General features: G+C 36.8%; 1 pseudogene; it reads left to right on the plus strand.

Annotated features, from left to right (window-relative positions):
- Positions 1-3,501: 3,501 nt before the first annotated feature.
- LOC104659338 lies at positions 3,502-27,557 on the plus strand (annotated as a pseudogene).

Raw genomic sequence — 27,557 nt, forward strand, 5'->3', positions numbered from 1 at the left:
AGGCTAAATTTAGAAATTTAGAAATTTTAGAAAAACATTTAAATGTATGGAGAATATCATTCATAATCCCACTATATAGAAAGATTTAAAATGTTGGCATAAGTCCTCCCAGTCTTGTTTTTTTCTGTACATTAAAAAAAATTGCATAATGAATTTTATCTTCCTTCCTCTTTTCTGTTTTCTTCAATATTTACTAGTGCAGCAAGGAATAGTAAGAGATGTTGATGTCTGGGACACAATATAAAGAAACTATATAGGGAACTTCACTGGTCTTTCTTTCCTGCCATCTCACACTTGATGTTCTCCAGGCTTCTGTGTTTGACAAACATCTGTGAAAAGTAATATATGTGCTCAACTCTATGCTGATCTCTAGGTCTAGAATGATAAAACAATGTCCCTGCATTCAAGAATCTTGAGGGACTGTCAAAAATCAAGTGCCATGTGGTGACTCTTACTTAAGGTCATATGGCAGAGCAGTGCACAGAGGAAGAAGTAGTCAGTTCTTGTGATTTCAGATCATCTTGTGGTCTCACATAAGCTAAATGATCTCATCTATTTTGTTAACCTCAAAGCTGTTTTGTTAATATTTACTTCCCACTTGAGCCAACACTAATGTCCCAAAGCGAGGGAAAAAAATTACAGACAACCTAGGTTAAAACATGCTTTGGACTGACTATTCTGAAGGGGACATGATCATAGGACATAACTGCCCTTATTCTTCTAGCTCATGCAGGCTCAAACACAGGGCTGTTTGATGAACTCAGGTCCCAAGCACAGATACTGGAGAGACATAAATACTTCTTATAATGAAATATACTCATTAGGAATTACAAATGATTTTTTTCAGTGACACTGTTTATCACATATTGTTCATCATTCCTTTTCCTTCTTCCACTTTTATAAGAAGCTGATCACACTCTGCAGGGAGGTACTATGTCTTGTTTATCATGTGCTCCTTACCCCATACTAAATGCCCAATATGTGTTTGTTGACTTGAATAAAACCAACCTAAATTATAACTGAGTTTTAAAAATGTGATCCATGCTGAAAACTTGGCAATATAAATCTAAGTGTGTAAGTGAAACCATTTCATTTTGAATATTGCAATGACTTTTTTCAATTCTTTGAGGACAGAGGCTATGTCCTCTTCATCTTTGCATTTTTAGTGACTAAAATATTACTGAGTGCATAGGGGTACTTAATGCTCACTGAACTAAGTTAAATAGAATTGAATTTTCTTTGCTACTCTATAGCAAATCATTAGTACCTGGGCAGGCTTCTACTTTATACAAACTATTCGCAAATCTTTACTGTCTATTCTCCTATTTTTAGAAGAAAGCAAATAAATTGACTATGTAGTAATTTCCTCAGTTTTCCCCCATCTAACCTATATTAGATAACTTCTAGATGTGCCTCATTCTCAGCATCAGCACAGATCTTATCTTGGTATCATTCTAGGAGTTTGAGTTTTAAATTATTTATTTTAAGGGAGTAAAATATTTACATTAATAAAAGTATTTGTTAGAAATGAAGGAGGCTTTCACTTACAGAACAAGGAGGTAACCCCCCAGACACAAACATAAAAGTCTCAGAGGCTGAACTTAGCTGAAAGCCCTGTTGATGAGCTTTAAGGGAATTTGAAACTTGGCATAATAAAATCACACCCCTGAGTTTTGCAGGAATGATTGCTGCACTATAATATGTATTGTACTTAGATACTTAGATTAAAGATATATTTTTATTTTTATTTTGTTATCAATTATGCATCCAGAAGAGGAATTTTATTACTAATGGAACCATTGAAATAGATACCTAGAGGAGTGGATGGATCACTTTATTTCTTGTCAGGTTCTATATTAGGCTTTCCAAAGTGCATTTGAGTATTTGTCTACTATTGTTATTGTTGTGGAGTAGCGTACCTTGGGGAAATCTGTAAAGGAGAATGAATAAGCCTGAATTCTATACCTGATTCTGCCTTTTCTTGCTGTATGTTTTTAGACAAGTAACCTTATACCAGTACCTGGTCCATTCCACAATAGGGGAATACTTACTTCATTTAGATTTTCATACCTAAAGCATTACCTTATTTTAAAATAACACTATCAGTTTTTTTTAACAGAGGCATAATTTTATCTTCATATAAGTTACTGGGCTGGACATATAGTTGAGAAAATAGAGGTACTTTTTGCTCAAGGCTTAAAAGCTGTGAAATGGTAGAACTGGCATTAATAATTGGCTTTGGAACATTTGTAGTCAAGGCACTTTTCTCTTGCTTTGTAATTGAGCAACTTGAGATTTATGAGTGAATGAAATGCCTAACTTCTGGAAGGACTCAATATCTGATTTCAAAAGAAATGATTTCAAAACATTTCAGCTCTTGAAAAAGCAAATGAAGAACTAGGGTAGTGGTTCTCAAAGTGAGGTCTCCAGACAAACAGCAGCAGCAATTTCATTGGTAAGAAATTACCTGACAACTGGTAAGAACTGATGTTCTCTGTTCCCACGCAAGACCCACTGCATCAGAAACTCTGGGGGTAAGGTCCAGCAAACTGATTTAACAAGCCCTCCTGTCCTCTAGGTGATTCTGATGCCTGCTCAAATTTCTGAAGCACTGCTAGGCATAGAGAAACACCTTAGACCCTGTAAAAGAGTGAAAGTGCTTTAGAATTTCTTATTTTCAGCCCTGTGATGACCAACGTAGAGGTCAACTATGGGAGAAAGTACCACTTCCAGGCCCAGATCAGATCAAAAGCAGGATGGGGCCTTGAACCAGTAGCTCCTGGGGACTCTAGGACCAGCAGAGAGCACCCAGCTTTTCTGAGAAATTTTGGGACATTGGAGCTCTTCAGGTTGTACACCTAGCCTTTGCAATTTGAATGTGGAGGTGTTGCTATAATCAGAGTCTGTTTTGGATTGGAAGCTGTTTGGGATTTAATGTTTCTCATCTGAGACCTAGAAACGGACTTCACTTGAAGTTCTCACTAAACAATAACTCATATTGTTCTGGAGTTCTCACATAACAGTAAGTACACTGAACTCATTCAAGTTCAAGTATAACAGAGTCACTTTGGGCAATTTTTTTGCATTTCTTTGAGCTGTGACTTTCCCTAACTGCGAAGTGGGTATAATGATATGTATTTGAAGAAAAGTTTTGAGATTGAAGTTAGAAAATGTTTATGAACTCACTTGCTGAGTTGTAAAGAACTTTAAAAATATAAGATATGAATAAGTAGAGATGTGGTATAAGTTACTGCATCTCAAATAGGATCAGACAGCAACATTTTTGTGGCTTCAAAAGCAGCACCATTTGTTTATTAACATTATTTTGCTTAATAAAGCAGTACTCTTAATTATAGCAAAATTTATAAATAATTCTATGGGATGTGATGAAGCTATTTTCACTTTGAATTTTAAAAAAATGGGCCCTACACTCTTTCCTTCCCTCCCCACCAATGACCTGTCTCACTGTGCATACATACGCCCTGCTGCAGCCCTGCAGAAATGCTTCAACTACCCACAATTTTTTTTTTCTTTTCTTTTTTTTTTTTTTTTTTTTGCCAAATAAGACTGGTGTCCAGGGTACTGAAGGCTCATCTTCCTCAGGCTGATGCCAAAGATGTAAAATTTGGTGCAGATGCCCAAACCTTAAAGCTTCAAGGTGTAAGCCTTTTAGCCAATTCTCTAGCCATTACAATAGGGCCAAAGGGAAGAACAGTGATTATTGAAGAAAGCTGAGGAAGTTCCAAAGTAAAAAAAAGATGGTGTGACTGTTGCAAAGTCAATTGACTTAAAGGATAAATATAAAAATATTGGAGCTAAACTTGTTAAAATGTTGCCAATAATACAAATAAAGAAGCTGGAGATGGTATCACCACTGCTACCATACTGGCATGCTCTATTGCAAAGAAGGCTTTGAGAAGGTTAGCAAAGGTGCAAATTCCAGTGGAAACTGGAAGTGTGTGAGGTTAGATGTTGATACTGTAATTGCTGAACTTAGGAAGCAGTCTAAACCTGTGACAACCCCTGAAGAAATTGCTCAGGTTGGTATAATTTCTGCAAAGAGAGACAAAAAAAATTGGCAGCATCATTTCAGGTGCAATGAAAAAGGTGGGAAGAAAGGTTGTGCTCACAGTGAAAGGTGGAAAAACATTGAATGATGAATTAGAAATTATTGAAGGCATGAAGTTTGATTGAGGCTACATTTTTCCATACTTATTAATATATCAAAAGGTCAGAAATGTGAATTCCAGGATGCCTATGTTCTACTGAATGAAAAGAACATTTCTGGTGTCCAGTCCATTGTACCTGCTCTTGAAATTGCCAGTGCTCACCTTAAGCCTTTGGTCACAATTGCTGAAGATGCTGATGAAGAAACTCTAAGTATGCTCATCTTGAATCGGCTAAAAGTTGGTCTTCAGGTTGTAGTAGTCAAAATTTCAGGTTTTGGTGACAATAGAACTAGCTTAAAGATGTGGCTATTGCTACTGGTATTGCAGTGTTTGGAGAAGAGGGGTTAACCCTAAATCTTGAAGATGTTCAGCCTCATGACTCAGGAAAATTCAGAGAGGTCATTGTGGTCAAAGATGATGTTATGTTATTAAAGGGAAAAGATGACAAGGCTTAAATTGAAAAATGTATTCAAGAAATCATTGAGTAGTTAGATATCACAACTAGTGAATATGAAAAGAAAAAACTGAATGAATGTCTGGCAAAACTATCAGATGGAATAGCCATGTTGATGGTTGGTGAGACAAGTGATGTTCAGGTGAAAGAAAAGAAAGAGTTAATGACGTCCTTAATGCTACAAGAGCTGCCATTAAAGATGGCATTGTTCTGCTTCAGTGCATTCCAGCCTTGGACTCATTAACTCCAGCTAATGAAGATGTTTTAAATGTTATAGAAATTATTAAAAGAACATTCAAAATTCCTTCAGTGACCAATGTTAAGAATGCAAGTGTTGAAGGATCTTTGATAGTTGAAAAAATTATGTGAGATCCTCTGAAGTTGGTTATGAGGCTGATTGGAGATTCTGTGAATACGGTAGAAAAAGGAGTCACTGACCCCACAAACGTCGTGAGAACTGCTTTACTGCATGCTGCTGGGGTGACTTCTCCATTACCTACAGCAGAAGTTGTAGTCATAGAAATTCCTAAAAAAGAGAATCCTGGAATGAGTGCAATAGGTAGAATGGGAGATGGTTTGTTCTAATTCCTAGAATAGTGCTTTACCTTTGTTTTTGAACTGTGACAAGAAGCTGAAAACAGCATTCTTCAACAATAACGTTAGAAGTCAGGTGAAGAAAATGACTGAAGAGAAGGCTGGCTGAAATTTAAGAAAATCACCATAATCATCAGTTACTGGTTTCAGTTGACAACATACAATAATTTACTGCTGTCATTGCCCATGCCTACAGATAATTTATTTTGTATTTTTGAATGAAAAAACATTTGTACATTCTTGATATTGGGTACAAGAGCCATGAACCAATATAGTGCTTTCAACCTAAATCACTGAGACGTTTTTACTGCCGTTCTATTAAAATCGGGATTTTAGTGCTTGCCATCACCAGATGAGAAGTTAAGAAGCATCCTTTCTGTGGAGAGTAAGAAGAATTGTGTACAAAGTAGAGAAATATCCAATTATGTGACAGCCTTTGTGTAATAAAAATTTGTTTAAAATTTTAAATAGTGCAGCCTGAAGGTATTTTTAAATTCTCCAAATTGGCTTTCATGCAAAAAGGCTTATTCAGTACTTTTAAGGACCATTTGAATTGTGGGTAAAGGATTATGTTAGATGCTGAGTATTTAAGACATAGTGGTTGACATTTGCTCACTGCCCACCATAGGAAGCTGACAACTAGGTAAGAGGAGCAACTCTTCTGGAGCACTTGAGTCTAGAAGAAAAGAGTGGCCAGGAAAAGAGGTCCAAGAAAAAAGGATATTAAGCAAACACCTGAAGAGAGAATCCTCTGTATTCCTGAGATGGTAATCTGTGAGTCTGCTTGTGAATATAAGCTGGGTACACTGCCAAAGAACAGGGTGAAAGGAGTAGTAGCCTTATTTCTGTTCTAGCTTACTAGAAATTAAGATGTCTCAGGTCAAAAAATAAAAATAAATGAAACTGTGAAGAAGCTGTAAAGTTCAAGAGTATGAAGAGCAATTTAAAGTTAATTACACTAGGTGGCAAATACGAGAGGAAAAGGTTGATTGTTAATTGGAGTTCTGAAAACTTCTATTACAAAATAGGTTCAGGGAGTGGGAACATCAGCAAAATGGAGAAATAGAACTCTCCAATGCTTGTCCCCTGAAGAAACATTAATGCAAACAACTATCCACACATGGAAATATCTTCCCAAGTGCTAAGGAAACCTGGTGAAGGACAATAGTGTCTGAATGTAGCACAGAAAGAAAAGACGCATTGAGGAGAGTAGGATGGACATTAGGCACATTGCCCATTCTTCAACCCTGGACAGCACAGCATGGAGAAAGATACTGCCTAGGAGAGGAAGAAGGAAGTGAGAAGACTTTGCCTCAGACTCCAAAACTAGGCCCTCTTCAGTAAAATCTAGCACTGATCTGACCCCATGGCCTCAGACTTTAGGTCCCTACCCAAGGACTAGGTTTCCAGGCCAGCACTAGAACCAGGCTACATCCCCCACCAGGCTCTAGGATTTTCCAATGAACTTGGTCTCCAGGCTGCCCCACTGCCAACCTGACTTCAACAACCCCAGAGTCCAAACCACCCCTAACAGTGAAGTGGATCCCATGGCCCCAGGCCTCAGGCCAACCTCAGCGCCAGACCAACCCTTGCAGTCCTAGTCATCAGACTGGCACCCTCAGACCCAGCTTCCAGGCCAGCTCCTGTAGCTCCTCACTCCAACAGACCCAGGGTTCAGGTTGCCCCAGTAGATTCCAGCATTTGACCAACCCCCATGGACCAAGGCTCCAGGACAGCCCCTGTATACCTAGGTAAGTGGCTATTCCCAAGGCCCTAAGACCTAGGACAGCCCTCATGGGCCTATCCTCTAGGCCAACACCTGCATGCCCAGACTCCAGGCAAACACTAGTGGACATAGGCTCCAGGCCAGTACCAGAGTCTAATGCACTAAACCAACACCTGCAATCATAGGCTCCAGACTGTCTCCTGTGGACCCAGGCTTCCTACCAACTACAGCACTGAGAAAACCCCAAGTGCCAGGCTGGTCTCTGTGGTCTCAAGCTTCAGATAACCCAGGGTCTAGGGCTGTACCAGCAGATCCAGGGCCCAAGCTCACCCCAGTAGACCCCAGTAGCAGGCTAGACACACAGACTGAGGCTCCAAGACTACCCATGAAGACTTAAGTTCTAGGCCAGCAACTGTGGGCCCATAACCCAAACCCATCCCCACAGACTCAAGCTCCAGGCCTACTCCAATACTGAACCAGCCTCCACGGACTCAGGCACCAGGGTCTATTCTAGTGCAAGATCAGCCCCCATGGATCTAGGCTTTATGCCCAACCAAGTAGACCCAGGCATCAGGTTGCCTACCTGCTGACCCAGGCACCACACTAGCCTATCTGAGGACTCCAGCAGCAAGCTTACCTTCAGATTATGCCCAGTGGTCTGCCTAGAATCTCTAGGCAGGCTGCCTGGAGCAGCTTTTCCACCCAAAGTCAGTCTGCAAAGACTGGAATAAGTCCTTACTTTTTGAATGTGCAGTCATCCATGTAAGGTAATGAAAACACAAAACACCAGGAAGACATAACATAACCAAAGAACACACCAAACAATAATCTCTTAGTAGCTGACCTACAGGAAATAAAGATGGATGAACTGCCTGACAAAAAATTCAAAATAATTTTTTAAGTAACATAGGACAACTTCAATAAATACTTAAAATGCCTCAATAAGATCAGGAAAACAATAAAGTACCAATATTAAAAATTAACAGAGACATTTAAGTTATTTTATAAAATAGTAATTCTGGAGTTGGAAAATACAATGAACAAAATAAAAAATGCAATAGTGAGCATTAATAGCAAAATTGATCAAGCAGGAGAAAGAATCTATGATTCTGAAGACAGGTTATTGGAAAATATAAAGTCAGAGAAGAAAAAAGAATGAAAAGGAATGAAGTAAGCTTATGAGATTTATGAGCAATTGTTTGGGTTATAGGAGTTTGTGAAGGAGAAGAGAAAGATAAAGAATTAAAATGTTTATTTAAAGAAATATTAGCAGTACTTTCCAAATTTGGAGAAAGATATAAATATCTAGGTACAGAAATGTCAAAATTCTCTAACCAGATTGAATCCAAACAAGATTACATCAAGACATAATAAAATAAAGCTGTCAAACTCAAGGAAAGAAAGAGGATCCTGAAAGCATCAAGATAAAAGAAGTGAATAACCTATAAGGAAGTTCTGGTACACACAGAAGTTAATTTCTTAGCAGAGGTATTACAGGCCAGAAGAGAACAGGATGATACATTCAAAGCGCTGAAAAAAAAATACTAAACAAAACTGCCAAGTAAGAATATTGTATCTGAAAAAGGTGTGGTTCAGAAATAAAGGAGAGAGAAAGAGTTTCCCAGAGAAACAAAAGCTGAGGTAGTTCACTCCCACCAGAACTGTTTACAAGAAATGCTAAAAGAAGTTCATCAGCCTGAAAAAAAAGGATGCTAAAAAGTAACACAAAAACATCTCAAAGTATAAAACTTACTGATAAAAGTACATACACAGTCAAATTCAGAATACTTTAATACTGTAATTGTGATGATGTTTAAATCACTTATATCTTTAGTATAAAGATGAAAACACAGAACTATTAAAAATAATAGTTATAATAATTTGTTGTGGCATATACAACATAAGAACATGTAAATTACAACATCAAAAATTTTAAATGCATGAGGGAGGTGGAGAATATTGTAGAGGTTTTTTTTTATGCAATCAAAGTTAAGTTGTTATCAACTTAGCCTGTAATAACAATAAGATTTAAAAAATAATCCTCATGGTAACCACAAAGAAAAAACCTATTGCAGATATGCAAAACATAAAAAGTAAGAAATCAAAGCATACCACTAGACAAAGTCACCTAATCACAAAGACAACAAAAGAGTAAAGAGAAAATAAAAGATCTGCAAAACAAACATAAAACAGTAGCAGTAGGTTTTTATATATCAATGCCTACCTTGAATTTAAATGAATTAAATTATCTAATCAAGACATAGAATGTCTACATGCATAAAAGACAAGACACTGTACAGTGCCTATAAGAGACTCACTTCACATTTAAGGATACACATAGATTAAAAGTGAAGAGATATAAAAGACATGGATGTGAATGGAAACTATGTGAATGGAAACTAATGGGGAGCAGAAATAGGTACACTTAAGTCAGATAAAATGAACATTAAGTCAAAACTGAGAAAAGAGACAAAGAAGGTCATTATATAATGAAAGAGGGGTAAATTAAGGAAGTGGATATAACCATTGTAAATATTTATACACACACATATATAAAGTAAATATTAATAGATCTGAAGAAAGAGGTAGATGGCAATACAGTAATAGTAGGGGGCTTTAGTACCTCATTTTCAGCAAAAGACAGATTACTTCAACAGAAAATTAATTAGGAAATATCAACATATATTGGAGACCAAATGGACCTAACATCCATATACAGAATATTCTATCCAACAGCTGCAGAATACACATTTTCCTCTGCTGCACATGGAACATTCTCTGAGATAGATGATGTATTAGGCCATAAAACAAGTCTTAAATTTAAGAAGACTGAAATCCTATCAAATGTCTTTATTGACCACAATAGTATAAAATTCTAATTTCTAGGAACTTTAGAATATTCACAAATACATGGAATTTAAATGACTTGCTCTTGAACAACCAAGGGTTAATGAAGAAATGGAAAGAGAAATTTTAAAATATATTGATACGAAGGAAGATGGAAACACAACATACCAAAACTTACGGGATTCAGCAAAAGCATTTCTAAGATGGAAGTTTATAGCCTCCATCAGAAAAGAAGAAAGATCCCCAATAAACAACCTAATGTTACACCTCAAGGAAAAAGAAAAACAATAAACTAAACCCAAAGTTAAAAGAGGTTAAGAAATAGTAAAGATCAAAACCCAAATACGTGAAATAGAGACTAGAAAACAACAGAAAGAATCAGCAAAATTAAGAATTTTTTTAGAAAGATAAAATGAACAAGCCTTGAGCTAGAATAAGAAAAAAAAGAGAAGGTTCAAATAAATAAAATTATAAATAAAAAGGAGACATTACAACTGACACAACAGAATTACAAAGGATCACTAAGAAACTATTGTGAACATATGCCAACCAATTAGATAACCTAGAATAATGGACAAATTCCTACACATGTTCAACCTACCAAGACTGAATCATGAAGTAGAAAATCTGAACAAACCAATACCAAGTAAGAGGATTGAATCAGTAATAAAACATCCCCCACCAAAGGAGGGCCCAGGGCTTGATGGCTTCATGGACAAATTCTACCAAGCATTTAAAGAATACCTAATACCATCTTTTTAAAATGCTTTCAAAAAATGAAGACAAAATACTTTCAAACACATTTTTCAAGGCCAGCTTTACCCTGATATCAAAGCCATACAAGGACACTACAAGAAAATAAGATTATAGGCCAATATTCCTGATGATCATAGATGTAAATATCCTCAAAAATATTAGCAAACCAAATTCAACAGCACATTGAATGAATCATACACCATAATGAAGTGGAGTTTATCCCAGAGATACAAGGATGGTTCAATGTACACAAATCTGTAAATGTAACATACCATATGAATATAATAAAAGACAAAATCATATAATCATCTCAATAGACAGAGAGAAAGTTGTTAACAAAATTCATATCATCTTGTGATTAAAGACTCTTAAGAAATTATATACAGAAAGAATGCACCTCAACACATTAAATATCATATATGACACACTCACAGTTAACATCATATTCAATGGTGAAAAGTTTAAATCATATTTTGTAAGATCAGAAACAAGTCAAGGATGCACATGCTTGCCAGTTTCTATTCAACATAATACTGGAAGTCCTACCCAGAGCAAAATAAATTTATCTTAACAGTAACAATTTGATTTACTCTTTTACAATTTGGATGTCTTGAGACATGTTTGCAGATGACATGATCTTATATAGAAAACCTTTAAAAACTTGCAAAAAGCTGTTAGAACTAACAAAATTCAGTACAGTTGCAGGATATAATATTAACATACAAAAATCAGTAGTGTTTCTATAGAGTAACAATGAGCTATTCAAAAAGGCAATCAAAACAATTCCATTTACAATATCTACAAAAAGTAATAAGATGGAAATACATTTAACCAAAAAGGCAAAAGACCTATACACTGAAAACTATATAACATTGATGAAAGAAATTGAGGAAAACACAAATAAATAGAAAGATATTCCATGGTCATGAAATAGAAGAATGAATACTGTTAAAATGTCCATATTAGCCAAAGCAATTTACAGATCCAATGCAATATCTATCAAAAATTTAATGCCATTTTTTACAGAAATAGAAAAAAAGCTAAAATTCCTATGGAACCAAAAAGATTTCAAATAGCAAAAGGAATATTGAGCAAAAAGAACAGAGCTGGAGGTCTCACACTACATGATTTCAAAACGTACTACAAAGTTATGGTAATCAAAACAGCCGGATTCTGGCATAAAAACAGACACATAGGCCAATAGAGTGAAACATGGTGCCTAGAAATAAGCCTATAATTTATGGTCAGTTGATTTTCTATCAAGGTGCCAAGAACACACAGTGAGGAAAGGATAATCTCTTCAATAAATGTTGTTGAGATAATGAAATAGCCACATGCAGAAAAATGAAATTATATCTTCATCTTGCTATGTACAAGATCAACTCCAAATGAAGTAAAGACTTAAACGTAAGTCCTAAACATTTCAAACTGTTAGAAGAAAACGGGAAAATCTCCATGACTTTGGTTTGGGTAATGATATTTTAGAAATGACCCCAAAAGCACAGGCCATGAAAGTGAAAATAGACAAATTACATTCAACTTAAAAGCTTTTTGCATATGCAAGGAAACAATCAACAGAATAATGAGACAACTAATGGAATGAGATAAAATATAAAATATTTAAAAATCAAACATCTGATAAGGTGTTAATATCTAAAATATATAACAAACTCAAACAATTCAATAGTAAGAAAACAACCCAGTTGTAAAATGAGCAAAGCTCTGAATAGATATTTCCCCAAAGACATGCAGCCAACATGTATACTAAAAACATTCAAAATCACTAATCATCAGAGAAATGCAAATTAAAATCACAATATAATATCACCTCACACCTGTTAAAATGTCTATTATCAAAAAGATGCAATATTACAAGTGTGAAAAAGAATGTGGAAAAAAGACGCTTATACATTGCTGGTGAGAGTATAAATTAGTACAGCAATTATGAAAAATGGTATGGTGGTTTCTCAAAAAATTAAAAATAGAAATACCATATAATCCAGCAACCCCACTTCTGTGTATATATGCAAAGGAAATGAAATCAGTATGTTGAAGAGGTATCTACATTCCCATATTTATTCCACCACTTCTTACAATAATTAAGATATGGAATCAACTTAAGTGTCATGAAGAGATGAATGGATAAAGAAAATGTGGTATATGTACACAATGGAATACTCTTCAGTCTTAAAAGGAAGAAAATTTTGCCATTTGCAACAACGTAGATGAAACTTGAGGACATTATGTTAAGTGAAATAACCCAGGCACAGAAAGACAAATACCACAAATCCTTACTTGTATGGAAATCTAAAAAAGTTGATCTTATAGAAGCTGAGAGTGGAATGGTGGTTACCAGAGAATGTGGTGGTTAGGGGGAGGGGAATTTGGGGAGATATGACACAAAGGATACGAAATTACAATTAGGAGAAATAAGTTCAAGGTATCTATTGTACAACATGGTGATTATAGTTAATAACAATGTATTGTTGAAAATTGCTAAGGAGTTTAAGGCTCCCCACTCCAAAAAAAAAAAAAAATTACATATGTGTGGTGGATGCGGTGGCTCACGCCTGTAATCCTAGCATTTTGGGAGGTCCAGGCAGGCGGATCACTTGAGGTCAGGAGTGCAAAATCAGCCTGGCCATCGTGGTGAAACCCCATCTCTACTAAAATACATAAAGTTAGCTGGGCATGGTGGTGGGCACCTGCAATCCCAGTTACTTGGGAGGCTGAGGCAGGAGAAATGCTTGAACCCAGGAGGCAGAGGTTCCAGTGAGCCCAGATTGTGCCATTGCACTCCAGAGTGAGAATCTGTCAACAAGAAAAAAAAAAATACATATGTGAGATAATGTGTATGTTAATGAGCTCAACTTAGTTATTCCACGATGTGTACCTATTTCAGAGCAACATGAACACAATAAATAAATATAATTTTATTTGTCAGTTTCAAAAAAAAAAATTAAAAATTTGGTAAATACCAGTTTAAACAAACTTTAACAGGATTGTTTCTTACAGGGTTTTTCATAGTCGTTAAGAGTCTAATACATTTAACTCTTTAAGACAGAGTTGTAGCATGTAGGTCTTCCTAAACTTCCTTAACTATGAACCTTCCCTTTTTAAATGGAGCACTTTAAGAGTCTAGTGTCCCACAGAACACACTGTATGAATGCTACACAATGCCACCGGACAACACATAAAATCAGACAATTCGTCTAGTGGAGGGTGATTCTAAAGCTTTCAGATTTGACTTTTAAGGTCTTTTTCAATTTTAAAATTCTACAGTTTCTAAATAGGCTCCCTCATTTCTCATAACTACAAAATTGGCAAGTGGTGAGGGAAATACTCTCAGATCCTCCCTTATCTCCCTTATGAAAACAGAGAAATCCAGAAATCCATGGCACATTTTTTTTTTTTTTTTTTACTATTTTCACAAAGTTTCAAACTATATAGCTAAAACGGGTGGCATTAAAACAATAACATTTATTTACAAAGGACCTTCATACTAAAAGGAAGATGTACATATAAGTGCAAGCCATTAATACGGATTGCCTGTAAGAAAAATATCGTAATCCTTAGAATGTCTAAGAAAACACAGAATTTTTTCCCAACCTTTTCCAGTATCATCTGCTCCCACGCCTGCTCCCATGTAGCAGACATGATCATTATGCTTCTGTGTTTCAAAACAGTGCCTCTGCTTAGCTCACACTTTGCACATCTGCTGGAGTCAAGCTGCCCTTGAAAACCCAGCTTTCAAGCCATTTTCTCTGTGCTTTGTCCCAGTGTTGGGGTGAGCCCATCTCTTCCCAATGCTGCTGTGGTACCACAGAAGTATTTTGTTCAGCTCTTGTGCAACCCTTTATTGTGAGTATTTATTAATGTGTCTCTCTTTCAACCCCATCCTAGAGCATTTTCTCATCTCTGTATCTTCAGTGTCTGGAAAATAGCAGATATAGATGAGTAAGTAAAGTAAGATTACTGTTTATGTAATCTTTTGGAAAGGATATTTAAACCTCTGAATGCTTATGACAATAAAACCTATAGATTTTGGATCAAATGTTAAGTCTGTCTGTGTGTGTACACACATATGCATAAGACTTATTTTCTTCACCTGTGAAATGGGATGATTGTGGGCATATGCCCTTTTTATAGAGATATTAAGATTAGTTCACTAAAATCTTTAAGATGGATTGATATCCTCAAATAAAAAACTTGAATAATTATAATCCATATTATTAATAATAGTTAATATTATAAATTATGGCATATCTGTAATAGGCAAAAATGATTTATGGGGCTATAATAATTTTTGCAAGGCATCATAAAGGGTTATAAAAACCACAAGAGAAAAGGTTGAGTGGTTGTGATCACATACACCTAAAACAGAATTATTGCCTCATAATTCAAAATCCCTATGCCTCTTATTCTTTCTGGTTATAAACTACCCAAGAGATGAAATTGGCTCTGCAGGTCCTAACCAATCCAATTTAATTGGTTAGACTCTAAGTCTATGTGACCAACAATATCCTTGCTTCAAGTAATTGCAGCATCTCGGAATATGAGAGTTGGGATTAGTCATTGAGATCTTCTAATCCAATGGTTCTGAAGTCTGGCTGTGCGTAAGAATCACAGAGGCATCTTTAAAAATTGCTAATGGTTACGGTGCCACTAGACAGCCTGAAAAAAAAAGTTTAAAGTTGAGTTCAGGGTCAGTATTTTTTAAAGGCTACACTGAATTTTAATGTGAGATTCTCTGATCTTGTCCAACCCCCTGTGTTACAGATGACTCACGCAGATATAGAGAGGTGACAAGAGAGGCCTAAATGGCTGGCTGTCAGAATCAAGTTAAAGTCTAATTCTTGTGACACCCGTGTTCTTCTCATTACATTAGAGATGAAAATGAGTGTCCAGTTGCTATGCTCACTCTGATTGATTGGTGGTGGCTTCCTGCAGTGCTCTGATGAGAAGATTTCTGTAGCTGCACGTGGCTTGGCAGGAGAGAAAGTGTTGATTGATAGCAATGTCCACTGTGGAGTTAGGGCCCAAAAGTGGTGTGAAGGGTTTGTCATCCTTATGCTCTCTGTTGCAAATTTTCAAAAGCTCCATTCTCTTATCTATTGTAATCCTTTTAATTCTTAGAGCTTTTCTGTTTAATGGAAGTAGAGAATGCAATGCCTGCCTTTAGCATATCATGCTTAAATATTGAGCAAAAGAAAAGGGCATCTGGAAAGGAGAGGCAGACATCCTAACTTTTTGGGGACTCATGTGATTATTCTAAGTGCCTCTGACAGATCCTTGGTCAGCCTGCATGTATTTCTTTCAGTTTATGGGCTTTGGCTCATTGCTACGATTGACCAAAATATTGGTAGCATTGATAAAAACAGACCTTGTCATAAAAGCATTAATATTTAACCTCAAGATATTCAGGCTTTTTATTAGCCTCCTAAAGTATTCTCAAGCTCTCTGTGATGACAGATCACTTTTAAAAAATTCCAATTCCTTGTGGATTGATACTTTTGTGAAATATAACAAAAATGATTACTGGGAAAATGAAGTAAAAATCCTAAAGATATACAGAAGTCAAGCTTCAATTTTTAAAATAATTATATTTAAGACATGATGAGTTTGTCAGTTGCTATACTCATTTCTTAATGCTTTCTCTAAGTTTTAATCATTGTCTTATCACAGATTGGCTGGAAACATTTCATAGATGAGCACCTGTCCATCGATCACACTTTGAGTAGAACTAGTCTAGAGCTTGTTTTTCTCCAACTACAGCTATAGGCATGATGACTGATTGTCCTAAGGACCTAAGTCTTTGAGTATTCCTGGCCTCTAGGAGATAAAATTGGTATGTATCAGTTACTCAGGTTCCGTGACATATGCAGTTTATCCAAATCCTAGACTTCTAAGAACATTAATTTGAAATGTACACTTGAAAATAAAATTCAGTATATGCATTGCCACATAAGATGCTTTGGTTCTCTCTCTCTCTTTAAGCATTCTTTATCTGGATAACTTTATATAATTAGAGATGGTTGATAATTATTATTTTACTCCTGTGCACAGAAATACACAAAACATTTGGCACAGACTGCAGAAGATGGTTCATTTAAGAGTTAACCATCTGGAGCATTGAACAACTGTATGCTACAGGCTGCAGTTCCTTCCAATGACTTTGGAAGGGTTGACTGTCCTCTGGGAAGTGCAATGGTTTCTCTCAGGGTCAGCAAACTTTCCTACAAAAGGCCAGATTGTAAATATTTTAGGTTTTGCTGTCCAAACATAGTCTCTGTTACATATTTTTGTTTTGTTTCATTTTGTTTTTTACAACCTTTTAAAACTGTGAAAATAATTCTTAGTTTGAAAGCTGTACTAAAGAGGATATGGGGTAGATTTGGCCCACAAGGAATGGTTTGCCAAACCCTGATTTATCTCCTGGTAATACGGGAAAGCTAGCTTTTTTGATTTAGTTGTACTGATATTAGTTATCTATTTATATATAAATAATTATCCCCAATTTTAGCAGCTGAAAATAACATTTGTCATTTTACAGTTCCATGAGCCAGAAATCTAGGTGCAGGTTACCTGGGTGCCTCTGCCTCTACGTTGCTCCAGAGGTCAGTTGAGTTGATAGCCTAAGCTGCTGTTCCATAAAAAGATTTGACTAGTGGGGAGGATCCACTTCCAAGATTACTCATGTATTTTTTTTGGTAGGTCTTGGTCTCTTGACATGTGAACCCTCCATGAGGCTGCCTCATGACATAGCAGCTGACTTCCCTCTGAGTAAATGATCTGAAAGACTGATAGTAATTAAGCAAGGCAGAAGCCACAGTCCTTTCATCTCCTAAGCTCAGAAGCAACGTCCCATCACTTCTGTTGTGGAAACTAACAAATCACTGCACCCATACTCATAGGGAAGGGATTTCACAAGGGCTTGAATACCAGAAGGCAGTGGTCATTGGGGGTTACCTTAGAGTCTGCCTATTTCACTGGCTAAATCGCTTTTTATCAGTTCCAACAGAATACACATCTCTCAGTTACGATTTTATAATACCATTATAATACCATCTGGTTTCTACCATAGACTTATTATGCTGTTATTGTAATTAGCACCATTACATGTAAAGATATATTTGAAAGGCACAATAGGAATTTTTATTTTTGGATACTTAACTATACAAATATGCTTTCTAAATTAAAAAAAGGTAAGAAATTATTTCTCTATGCAGTAGGCTTAAGAGAAATAGATGGAAGTGGCAGTAACTGAGAAGACTTTGGAATAGTTTTAAAATGAACATTTAACACTAGGTACCTTGAATTTTTAAAATATTTTCCTAATCTAATTCTTACAATCTAAGATAGTTCAATTAGATCCCTATTTCATAGATGGGGAAACTGAGGTAGGCAGAGGTTGGGTAAGTTAGCATAAATTACACAGCCAATAGGTGATGGAGACAGGATCCAAAACTGGGTTTTCTGATTCCACAGCCCTCACTGTCTTTAAGACACAAACACAGTCACAGAATCTAAATATAAATTGACAATTGGAAATAGTTATTGTAATAAGTCAATACACGTACCAGTTAAAATTACCACACTAACACCTTTTCTGAAAAATATTTTAAGGTGGTCACTGGCCTCAGTGACAGAGGAAATAAATCAAAGTAGTCACCACTTTGATATTATTGGTTTTCTGCTAAATATCATGGAGAAAAAAACATCAACAAGAACTTACTTCTCCATCTTGAAAGGTGCATTTCTGGGAAGATGCCCACTTTTTCAGATTCAAAATCTATAATTCTTATACAGAATAGATTCCTGCTGCTTGTGGTAGTCCCATGAGAACTCTATGTAAAGCAAGGATTCCAGAAGCTAATGTGTCTGGAAATGCACAATCTTATTTCCAATGTTGACAAACAGTTTATGGAGCTATGTCATCGTATGAGTTTTTCATCAGTATTACTAGGATAGTATAATTTCACTGATGATGAGACTGACATCAAGAAAGAATTATTCTAGAATAAGCACAGATTTTAAGCTGTTAAAAGTATACTCTGGAGGAAAGCTCCAAGATGGCCAAATAGGAACAACTCCAGTGTACAGCTCCCAGCATGAGTGACACAGAAGACAGGTGATTTCTGCATTTCCAACTGAGGTATCGGGTTCATCTCACTGGGGCTTGTTGAACAGTGGGTGCAGCCCATGGAGTGTGAGCCAAAGTAGGACGGGGCATTGCCTCACCTAGGAAGTGCAAGGGGTCAGGAAATTCCCTCTCATAGCCAAGGGAAGCCATGACAGACGGTACCTGGAAAATTGGGACACTCTCACTCTAATACTGCACTTTTCCAGTGGTCTTAGCAAACGGCACACCAGGAGATTATATCCTGCGCCTGGCTCGGAGGGTCCCACGCTCACAGAGCCTCACTGACTGCTAGCACAGCAGTCCGAGGTTGAACTATAATGTGGCAGCAAGGCTGGGGGAGGGGAGGAGAATGGAACCAAGCTGGAAAACACTCTTCAGGATATTATCCAGGAGAACTTCTCCAACCTAGTAAGGCAGACAAACATTAAAATTCAGGAAATACAGAGAACACCACAAAGATACTCCTCAAGAAGAGCAACTCTAAGGCACATAATTGTTAGATTCACCAAAGTTGAAATGAAGGAAAAAATGTTAAGGGCAGCCAGAGAGAAAGGTTGGGTTTCCCACAAAGGGAAACCCATCAGACAAACAGTGGATCTCTTGGCAGAAACTCTCCAAGCCAGAAGAGAGTGGGGGCCAATATTCAACATTCTTAAAGAAAAGAATTTTCAACCCAGAATTTCATATCCAGCCAAACTAAGCTTCATAAGTGAAGGAGAAATAAAATCCTTTACAGACAAGCGAATGCTGAGAGATTTATGTCACCACCAGGCCTTCCCAACAGGAGCTCCTGAAGGAAACACTAAACATGGAAAGGAACAACCGGTACCAGCCACTGCAAAAACATGCCAAATTGTAAAGACCATCGATGCTAGGAAGAAACTGCATCAACTAACAAGCAAAATAACCAGCTAATATCATAATGACAGGATCAAATTCACACATAACAATATTAACCTTAAATGTAAATGGGCTAAATACTCCAATTAAAAGACACAGACTGGCAAATTGGATAAAAAGTCAAGATCCATCAGTGTGCTGTATTCAGGAGACCCGTCTCATGTGCAGAGGCACACAGAGGCTCAAAATAAAGAGATGGAGGAAGATCTACCAAGCAAATGGAAAACAAAAAAAAGCAGGGGTTGCAATCCTAGTCTCTGACAAAACAGACTTTAAACCAACAAAGATCAAAAGAGACAAAGAAGGCCATTACATAATGGTAAAGGGATCAATTCAACAAGAAGAGCTAACTGTTCTAAATATATATGCACCCAATACAGGAGCACCCAGATTCATAAAGCAAGTCCTTAGAGACCTACAAAGAGACTTAAACTCCCACACAATAATAATGGGAGACTTTAACACCCCACTGTCAACATTAGACAGATCAAAGAGACAGAAAGTTAACAAGGATATCCAAGATGTGAACTCATCTCTGGACCAAGCAGACCAAATAGACATCTACAGAACTCTCCACTACAAATCAACAGAATATATATTCTTCTCAGCACCACATCACACTTCTTCCAAAATTGACCACATAGTTGGAAGCAAAGCACTCCTCAGCAAATGTAAAAGAACACAAATTATAACAAACTGTCTCTCAGACCACAGTGCAATCAAACTAGAACTTAGGATTAAGAAACTCACTCAAAACCGCTCAACTACATGGAAACTGAACAACCTGCTCCTGAATGACTACTGGGTACATAATGAAATGAAGGCAGAAATAAAGCTGTATCTTTGAAACCAATGAGACCAAAGACACAACATAGCAGAATCTAGGGGACACATTTAAAGCAGTGTGTAGAGGAAAATTTATAGCACTAAATGCCCACAAGAGGAAGCTGGAAAGATCTAAAATTGACACCCTAACATCACAATTAAAAGAACTAGAGAAGCAAGAGCAACCACATCCATAAGGTAACAGAAGGCAAGAAATAACTAAGATCAGAACTGAAGGAGATAGAGACACAAAAAACCCTTCAAAATTATCAAGGAATCCAGGAGCTGGTTTTTTGAAAAGATCAGCAAAATTGACAGAACGCTAGCAAGACTAATAAAGAAAAGAGGGAAGAATCAAATAGACGCAATAAAAAATGATAAAGGGGATATCACCACCGACCCCACAGAAATACAAACTACCATCAGAGAATACTTTAAACACCTCTGTGCAAATAAACTAGAAAATCTAGAAGAAATGGATAAATTCCTGGACACATACACCCTCCCAAGACTAAACCAGGAAGAAGATGAATCCCTGAATAGACCAATAACAGGCTTTGAAATTGAGGCAATAATTAATAGCCTACCAACCAAAAAAAAGTCCAGGACCAGAGAGATTCACAGGCGAATTCTACCAGAGGTACAAAGAGGAGCTGGTACCATTCCTTCTGAAACTATTCCAATCAATAGAAAAAGAGAGAATTCTTCCTAACTCATTTTATGAGGCCAGCATCATCCTGATACCAAAGCCTGGCAGAGACACAACAAAAAAGAGAATTTTAGACTAATATCCCTGATGAACATCGATGCAAAAATCATCAATAAAATACTGGCAAACCAAATCCAGCAGCACATCAAAAAGCTTATCCACCATGATCAAGTGGGCTTCATTCCTGGGATGCAAGGCTGGTTCAACATATGCAAATCAATAAACTTAATCCAGCATATAAACAGAACCAAAGACAAAAACCACATGAGTATCTCAATAGATGCAGAAAAGGCCTTCAACAAAATTCAACAGCCCTTCATGCTAAAAACTCTCAATAAACTAGGTATTGATGGGACATATCTCAAAATAATAGGATCTATTTATGACAAACTCACAGCCAATATCATCCTGAATGGGCAAAAACTGGAAGCATTCCCTTTCAAAACTGGCACAAGACAGGGATGCCCTCTCTTACCTCTCTTATTCAACATAGTGTTGGAAGTTCTGGCCAGGGCAATCAGGGAGGAGAAATAAATAAAGGGTATTCAATTAGGAAAAGAGGAAGTCAAATTGTCCCTGTTTGAAGATGACATGGTTGTGTATTTAGAAAACCCCAGCCCAAAATCTCCTTAAGCTGATAAGCAACTTCAGCAAAGCCTCAGGATACAAAATCAATGTGCAAAAATCACAAGCATTCTTATACACCAATAATAGACAAACAAAGAGCCAAATCATGAATGAACTCCCATTCACAATTGCTTCAAAGAGAATAAAATACCTAGAAATCCAACTTATAAGAGATGTGAAAGACCTCTTCAAGGAGAACTACAAATCACTGCTCAACGAACTTAAAGAGAACACAAACAAATGGAAGAACATTCCATGCTCATGGATAGGAAGAATCAATATCGTGAAAATGGCCATACTGCCCAAAATAATTTATAGATTCAATGCCATCCCCATCAAGCTACCAATGACTTTCTTCACAGAATTGGAATAAAACTACTTTAAAGTTCATATGGAACCAAAAAAGAGCCTGCATTGTCAAGACAATCCTAAGCCAAAAGAACAAAGCTGGAGGCATCATGATACCTGACTTCAAACTATACTACAAGCCTACGATAACTAAAACAGCATGGTACTAAAACAGAGATACAGACCGATGGAACAGAACAGAGCCCTCAGAAATAATACCACAGATCTACAACCATCTGATCTTTGACAAACCTGACAAAAACAAGCAATGGGGAAAGGATTCCCTGTTTAATAAATGGTGCTGAGAAAACTGGCTAGCCATACATGGAAAGCTGAAACTGGATCCCTCCCTTATATCTTATACAAAAATTAATTCAAGAATGGATTAAAGACTTAAATGTTAGACCTAAAACCATAAAAAACCCAAGAAGAAAACCTAGGCAATACCATTCAGGATATAGGCATGGTCAAGGACCTCATGACTAAAACACCAAAAGCAATGGCAACAAAAGCCAAAATTGACAAATGGGATCTAATTAAACTAAAGAGCTTCTGCACAGCAAAAGAAACTACCATCAGATGAACAGGCAACCTACAGAATGGGAGAAAATTTTTGCAATCTACCCGACAAAGGGCTGATATCCAGAATCTGCAAAGAACTCAAACAAATTTACAAGAAAAAAATCAAACAACCCTATCAAAAAGTAGGCAAAGGATATGAACAGACATTTCTCAAAAGAAGACATTTATGCAGCCAACAGACACAGAAAAAATGCTCATCACTGACCATCAGAGAAATGCAAATCAAAACCTCAATGAGCTATCATCTCACACCAGTTAGAATGGTGATCATTAAAAAGTCATGAAACAACAGGTGCTGGAGAGGATGTGGAGAAATAGGAACACTTGTACACTGTTGGTGGGACTGTAAACTAGTTAAACCATTGTGGAAGACAGTGTGGCGATTCCTCAAAGATCTAGAACTAGAAATACCATTTGACCCAGTCATCCCATTACTGGTTATATACACAAAGGATTATAAATCATGCTGCTATAAAGACATGCACACGTATGTTTGTTGCTGCACTCTTCACAATAGCAAAGACTTGGAACCATCCCAAATGTCCATCAATGATAGACTGGATTAAGAAAATGTGGCACATATATACCATGGAATACTGTGCAGCCATAAAAAGGATGAGTTTGTGTCCTTTGTAGGGACATGGATGCAGCTGGAAACCATAATTCTCAGCAAACTACCACAAGGACAAAAAACCAAACACTGCATATTCTCACTCATAGTGGAAACTGAACAATGAGAACACTTGGACACAGGGTGGGGAACATCACACACCGGGGCCTGTCGTGGGGTGGGGGACTGGGAAATGGATAGCATTAGGAGATATACCTAATGTAAATGACGAGTTAATGGGTGCAGCAAATCAACATGGCACATGTATACATATGTAACAAACGTGCATGTTGTGCACATGTACCCTAGAACTTAAAGTATAATAAAAATAAATAAGAGGGAAAAAAAAGCATTTCCAAAAAAAAACAAATCTCTGAAAATACGTTCTTCATTTAAGCTATAATTCCAAGGATCTTTGTGGCTATGCAATTCTTGCTCTTTGATCAAACTCATTTTCATTTAAGAAAATAACACGTGTAAACTCTGTTTGCCTGAGTAACAAGACTCAGTTACATTGTTACTGTGATATAGTTATCAATAGTTATTGTTTTTACTAAAATTTAGGTGAAGTCATTAGAAATCATGGTAAACAACATCCTAAGACAAAAAGCTTATGACAGTGAAACCAAAGCCCTTAGAGGGACACTCTTGGTGTGGGAATCAGCTCCAGTAGCAGCAGCATCTTCGTGGTAAAAGATACAGAGACACTAGAAATGGAATAATGTGATATACTAAAAAAATAACAAGACAGAAGTGTGGATGCAGAATGACTACAGGACTAGTATGTTTTAAATCATGACTCTAAGGATAACTCCTAGGCTATGTATGTCCCAATCTCTTTTATTGGGTTTTTATTTTTATTTTTTTAACTCCATGACACAAGAAAAGATGATTCAGGATTCAGGAGGCCTGGATCTGATCCCTGTACCTAGGAAAATTTGTTTATTTCATTCCTAACTTTATCATTTGTAACCTGAAGATAATATCTATTAATGCAAGTTAAAGGGAGAATGAAAGAAGAGTGTATGTCACACAATAATCACTCGATTAAGTTAGTCTCTTTCTCTGAATTTTATTTTAGCAATCTAAGAGCTTTAGACTTTTCTCTATCAACCATGGGGAGCCTCTGTTATCTCCTCTTAGCTTAGTGCCTTTCAAGGTACACCTAGGATTACTACGCGACTTTCTTCTGCTCTGACATATTGCCTAGGAATTCAGCCAAAAATAGCCTAAAATTCCTGAACTCCCAGAAATGAGAAAAATAACACGCTGAGGACCTCAAGAGTCACATCAATGAAGAGAAGAGGCCTCCATCCAGCAATGAGGTGGGTTAACCCCATGGGTTAATAGTCACATGTGGAGGAAATATAGATTCCACACAGGGGAAAAGGAAACAGAAGGCTCAAGTTGCCACACACAGCATTCAGCTTGACTGGAACCTTCCCTGCCTGATGAGATCAGATCAGCCAGTCCACTTCTGTCATTTTTTCCTTTCTACCCAGAATCAAAGCCACAGAAAGTCAGACATTAACTTACACTCCAGCTCCGTGAATCACAGCTAAAGCAGTTGAGACCAGGAAAATGCTCAGAATCATAAACAGTCAAGGTAAAAACGCAGACTTCCCATCTCCCCTAAATTGCTTCTTTTCAAATCTGAATGTCTGATTTTCTGTTCTAATTAAATCAGATGTATGATAAACTCAGGAATTTGTCTTCAGTGTCATATTAGTTTGGTGCAAAAGTAACAGCAAAAGCCACAATTATTTTTGCACCAACCTAATGTGACACTGAACCAGATGTGTCTGAAAATGCATAATCTTATTTCCAATGTTGATAAACAGTTTACAGAGCTATGTCATTGTCAATATTTTAATGTGAACACATTTCACAAGTATCTGTTTGCCAGGTGCCAAGATAGGTGTGCTGTAATTCACAGAGATACCTATAAAAAATGCAAATGAGAGAGTCCTAGCTGGGCAGGATGATTATGGGCTCTCCCTAACTGCTAACTGAAAACACTATCCACCAAAGCCTTCTCTATGCATCAAATTCTTGCCACAGATCTTTCATTTCTTTCCTAATGGCTTTTGCACAGTAAGAAGTATACTCATCAATAATGTACATTTTTCAGGCACAGTAAAAATGTTTGTGAAAGGCTATTAATGCAAAAGCAAAATGCCCACATCATTGAAAACATGAATCCCCCATTTTTTAAACACTGTTTTCTTTGAAAATACTTAAAGCTAAGTCTGTATCAAAAAATATATATATTCACTAGATAAAGGTCAGTGGAAGGCATAGCAAAAGCACACTCATTCGAAAGCTTTAGATGTTCAGGAGTTTGTCCAATAGATAATATTGGTTTCTTGGATTCTACAAATCACACAGTTAATTTCTTTTGCAATTGATATGAAAGATTATAAAAATACGCATGAGCTAAGATCCAGCATGAACAGTTTTCTAAAAAAAAGTACAGTTTTACTATGGAGTTGTAAAGCCCCAGAAAAGTGGGGTGTATAATGGGAAAAGTGACAGATCCTTAACACTGTAGTAGAGATGGTACCATTATAATGAGAGAAACTATTGCTTGGAACCAGAACAGCTATATTCTTCTCTCAGCTTCCACAGTCCCCACACCCCTGGAGTACCATTCGAGACAGTGATGAACTGTGGTCTCAATTCCCTTATTAGCTGTAAGACCTAAAAATTATATGTGCAATTAAAAGGCAAAATGCTGATATTACTCATAGGAAGCCCTTTGTACATTAGCAAGGTACAAAAGTCTGCTGACACTTTACAACAGAGATAGTCAGCAGGGCAGAAGATTAATAGAGCCTCATAAATTTGCAGGGTGAATACAGTAGATGGGGCAGAATAAGCATGTTGTGTTAGAGATAAATAAAGGGCATGGTCAGCTTGACAAAACATTTAACAAGGAACACAACCAGTCCTTTTGTGCAATTTGCTTGGCTGGCGTTCGTCCATTTTATATAACTACATATAATTACCCCACAGCAATTGCTGCTCATGTCACAAAGGCCTCCAACATGACCCAGAGAAGGCGCATTGGCAACGCCACCAACACCAGTGGCTTACACATTGTGTCACACTGCCCTGTTCAGTTACTTTTCTTAATCAAAGGTTTTGATGGTAAAGGTAGCATCCAGTCCAATGTTCTCCTGGGGTTAATGGGCTGCAATCTAATTTCTTTATGTTCTGATTACTTGAATGAAAGCAAGAGAGTGTGCTAAAATCCCAAAGCAAGACAGTACGGGAAATACTTTGAAATCTACTCATTATTTCTGAGATTTCTGTGATAGGAACTGCTTTCATCCTTTTAAAAACAGATGTATAATGAGTTCATTACATAAATGCTACCTACATATTTTGTGATTGCTAGTCTAGGAAGCACTATTTGTTTTCCTATGATACATCGATTAGCTATAAGAAAACCTCAAAATATTTCAAATTCGCTTTCTCTTTTAAATGATTCCCAAGGGAAGAAGCTTATTTTAATGTCTATATGTGAAAAGTGACGTGAAAATTCCTCTTAGGAATAATTTGTCTTGCAAGGAATTGCTGTTTTCTGGTTCTAGAAGAGCTTGTCTCCTCAATTGCAGATCATGCATTCATTGAACAAGTGTCTATATGCCATGTTCATAAAACATGCAAGATCCACTGCTATATAGAACATGAAGTAGCCAGAAATGAATGTTTGTGACTTCTAAGTAGCTAGATGAATCAGTAAACAATAGTCATGTTTAATTACAACTGTCAAAGGCAGCCCAAGATTTTCTACATGAGAAGATGGCAGACACCTAAGACCAGGATATTACCTGTGCAAAGTCCCGTTAGAATAGTCCATCAGAGATTGAATCTATTTAAGTTTTAAGAAACTTAATTTTCTACTCAACCACTCATTCATTTGTGTTCCAGTCCCTATTTGGAAAGAGGAGTTCAGTTGAAGATTGTCGACAAAGCCATTAGCAAAGCCATGGTGAAGTTTTCCACATTTTGGTAATGTAAGGACTGTTCAAGGAGATTGTTAACTAGGCAGGTACTTAAAGAGTTTGTGTTCTAACTCCTTTTATTTCCTCTGATAGAACTGGTAGATATGGATATATGGCAGTCTTCCCTGAGGTCAGCCTGCTTGCCTTTTGAATTTAATAAGCCCCAGCTCACCATAAAGTCCTCATCTGCTAAATAACAGGTTCTCGTTCCTTTTTCTGAAGGTTATTATGAACTTTCATCTTGGGAAGGGCACTGA

The sequence above is a fragment of the Rhinopithecus roxellana genome, chromosome 18, assembly GCF_007565055.1.
Source record: "Rhinopithecus roxellana isolate Shanxi Qingling chromosome 18, ASM756505v1, whole genome shotgun sequence".
Taxonomy (NCBI): domain Eukaryota; kingdom Metazoa; phylum Chordata; class Mammalia; order Primates; family Cercopithecidae; genus Rhinopithecus; species Rhinopithecus roxellana.